General features: G+C 30.7%; 1 protein-coding gene across 1 annotated transcript in view; it reads right to left on the bottom strand.

Annotated features, from left to right (window-relative positions):
- Positions 1 to 2,102, bottom strand: part of LOC124426329 (CCR4-NOT transcription complex subunit 6-like) — a 427,489-nt gene extending 425,387 nt beyond the window's left edge. The window contains exon 1 of the mRNA XM_046967893.1: positions 2,083 to 2,102. The gene's annotated coding sequence lies outside the window, so the exon portion shown is untranslated. The remainder of the gene's footprint in view (positions 1 to 2,082) is intronic.
- Positions 2,103 to 4,005: the final 1,903 nt, after the last annotated feature.

The raw sequence follows: 4,005 nt of genomic DNA, 5'->3' as shown, positions 1-4,005 counted from the left end.
TTAGAAACGTGTCATTTTCGAAGTAGTATACTCATCTATCTCGATGACTCTCGCGGCATCTTTTACACATGTATGAATCACGATCCTTGACTCTTGTCCATTCTTCAATAATGTTTTTTTCAAACGAATGAATTCATTAACAAAAAGAAAGAGAGAGAGAGAGAGAGAGAGAGAGAGAGAATAACATTTTTTGTTAATGATAAAACGACCAATGAAATATTTCTCTCATTAGTAACGGCATTTATTGCTTCTTTCTTTTTTTTTCTTTTTTGTTTTTTTTTTCTTCTTAGTCAAGAATTCTGTTCTTCGAGATAAAAGAAAAAAGAAAAAAGAAGAGGAAGAAGAAGAAGAAGAAAAATAGAAAACATGAAGTATAGACGCATAAGATATTTACTTCCGGTCAGTCATTTTAAACTATTCATTTCTATTCATTTCTCCTTGACAAGAGATAAGTGAAATTTGCATACCATTGACTCTGTTCGAACAGTTCATTCAAAGAAAAAGGAAGGACACGCCTTAAGTAGTGTATATATGAGTTACTCCTCATAATTATTAGAAGTCTATGAAAAAGAAATGAAGACTCTTACGATATATCGAATTGTAAATAGAAATAGAAGTAAAAGTAGAAATAGAAATAGAAATAATTATCGTATACGTTGAACATTTTTTACGGTATCATTGAAGAAAATGACGTAATCGTTGAGTTTACTCACGAATACTAATTTCTTCTTCTCTCTTTCTCTCTTAAATATATATATATATATATATATATATATATATATATATATATATATTTCGAAATATTTGTGCCAATGTATATCAATATAGACATGACATAAATTAATGTTCATTTTAATTATCCATTCATACTAATTATATATATATATATATAATAATTAAATCGTAAAGATTTAATATTTCTTCTTTTGCCAATGAAATTAAAAGAAAATTGTTAAGTACATTAGAAAAATTTTACGATCGTTTCTACAAAATATTATTGAGTGCAAAAAAGAAATTAACAGAAAAAAAAAAAAGAAAAAAAAAATTAAAAAAAGATCTTCATTACGTCGTCTAGTTTTCATTAATGATTTTTAAATATCGCACGATCTTTAAGATCGATACGATCGAAGGATGAAATCGAGCTCGTTCAATTCGCGCGGGATCAAAGTAAAGAATGAACGATTTCAATCTTTTTCTTTTTTGTTCCTATTTTTTCTTTTTTGTTTTTGTTTTCCCTTTCTTTCACTTTTTTCCTTTTTCTATACAATCTCTTTCTAATCCTTTAAGACGAGTTCGGCGAAGAGAGTTTGGCTCATATTAATTAGTCTACTTCCATTTCGATGGCCTGCTTTTAGCGCGAGACCTAACGTCGAGAAATCTTCATTACTCGATGTCGAAAGGTCAGAGAAAAGCGAGATTCTCCTTAATTGTATCTTACACATGTTTTTGAACTTATTCGTGTCTTTCTTAACTGCTCTACATTTCGACGATTAACATTCGTGCAAAACGATTTCTTTTGCAAAACCAAAAAGAAACCGGCCCCCTCAACCCTCCTCAACAAAAAAAAAAAAGAAAAAAAAAACAAAAAACAAGGAAAGGAATTAAATAAATAAATTAGTAATAAAGTCAAGACAAATCTGACATGTTAGAAAATCAATGGATACTGTGCTATGTAATTATCTCGTAAAAACGAAGAAAATAAATTATGGATATGTGATATTGTGTTCAGTTAATAAGGAGGGAAAAAAAAAGGGAAAAAAAAAGAAATCCCTAAAATACGAATAAAATGTTTCATTTTCTTTTTGCGATAGGAAAAAATTAGTACAAGAAAAAAAAAAAAAAGGAAAAAAAACAGCAACGAGAGTTATTTAATGACGATCGTTTTAACAATCAGTGGCGCGCGGAATATGCACTGGCATGCCATTTGCCGTTGGTTAACTATCGAACAGTCATATACATATATATATATATATATATATATGCACGCACGTGCGCGAGTATACACACATATATGTGTATTTATACACACATACACACACACACACACACACATATATATATACCTATATGCGTAGAACATACCGTATGCTGAATCGAAAGTGTGCTGCGTTCTACTTGAGATCCTCGCTCTTTTGATTTTAATTGGAGAAACAAGCTGAGTTATCAGGACTAGTTCGCCGCCTTTGGTTCCGGCCCAGATAGATTTATTTCTAAAGCAAATGAACTTGAATTTATTCCTATTATAAATTCGATTATCCGTAAGCGATGTAACAACTGTTTATGCATTCTCTCTCTCTCTCCCTCTCTCTCTCTCTCTCTCTCTCTCTCTCTCTCTCTCACTCTCTCTCTTTGTCTATGTTAAACATGCGATTGGGTAAAAAAAAAAAAAAAAAAAAAAGAAAGAAATAAAAAAAAAGACAAGAAGAATTTTTCTTCTGCGATTTACAATGATTTGAGAAAAAAAGAGAATATTTTAAAAGAAACAAAATTTTTCTTTTCTTTTTCTCCTTTTTCTTCTCTCTTTCTTTGTTTTTTTTTTTTTTTTTATTTTTCTTTTTTTTTCTCTCTTAATGCAATAAAACTAACGACGTGTTAAGAGACAACGGGGGAGGTATACTATTGCACGTAAGGTACTCACTTAACTCGTGTGCCTCTCAAGCATGATTTACCTTTCAACGATCGAAGAAACGATGAAATCGCGAGAGAAAAAAAAAAATGAGAAAAAGAAAAAAAGGAAAAAGAAAGAAAGAAAGAGAGAAAAAAAAATATACACACGAGCGCGTTTTCCGCTTCGAACTGAATTTCACCTCGATCTAACCTAGTATAAAACTATATCGACTTGAAAGCTTCGATGTTATTTCCTTCTCCTTCTATTTCTTCTCTTTTTCCTCTTCCTCTTCTTTTTCCTTTTCTTCTTCTTCTTCTTCAATTCTCCTCCTGGCATATCGGAGAAAAGGAGGAGGAGGAGGAGGAGGAGAAGGTTAACGCGACACGAGCATAACTCGTCCGCGTTGTAAACGGTGCATTAGTGAAAGTGGCGTGGCCGATTACGTTCGATAGGACAACCATACTCGAACGGATCCTACATACTCGTACAATCGATATTTTATTGTGCATGATTCTTGTTACCCTGCTTTTTTTTTCTTTTTTTCTTCTTTTTTTTTTTGTTTTTTTTTCTTTTTTTCTTTTTACGTATGTGTATATTGAAAGAAAACAAACAAAACGAATGAAAGAAAAAGAAAAAGAAAAGGAAGGATCGAAGATTTTTTTTTTTTTTTTTTTTTTTTTAACGAATAGATCGTCCCTTAAACGAAAAATCAATCAAATGAAACAATTAAATTTATCCCTCGAGCTTAATTAATTTATTATCTTTCATTTATACCCGATCGTATATCATTTCGTTCCAATTCAATTCATATTTGATATATCAATTATTTCCTTTATTTAGATATTTATTTAGACGTACGTATAGTAATAATATACGAGCGAATATTACTACGTGGACCTTTGTAATAATGAATTTTTTTTCTTTTTTTTTTTTTTTTTTTTTTTTTTAAATAAATAACATTTACTTTGCATTAATTTGCATTAAATATTATAAATTACTTTAATTTAATATAAAATATACATCGTGCTTATGGATCTTAATATATTATCAATGGCTGTGAATTCGCATTGTTGGAAATAATCGTCTGTATTATCTACATTTGATACGACGTAGAACGGATTTCTAAAAAAAAAAAAAAAAAAAGAAAAAAAGAAAAAAAGAAAAAAAGAAAAAGGAGAAAAAAAGGAGAGAGAGAGAGAGAGAGAGAGAGAGAGAGAGAGAGAGAAATAATTATGTACAAGGACACACCGGTTAACGATGCAAGGACGTTTCTGTTCCGGTTGGCTTCCAGGTCGTAGAACGCAAAGGCCTATCGGCATTCGTAGAACGAACGAGAGCTCGCGGTCGCGTGAAAGAAATTATCTAGCTTCGATAATCCGCAACTTTCTGACACTCTA

The sequence above is a fragment of the Vespa crabro genome, chromosome 8 (genome assembly GCF_910589235.1).
Source record: "Vespa crabro chromosome 8, iyVesCrab1.2, whole genome shotgun sequence".
Taxonomy (NCBI): Eukaryota; Metazoa; Arthropoda; class Insecta; order Hymenoptera; family Vespidae; genus Vespa; species Vespa crabro.
Note: the sequence above shows the minus strand (reverse complement) of the source record. Positions and strands in the feature narration are given on the sequence as shown.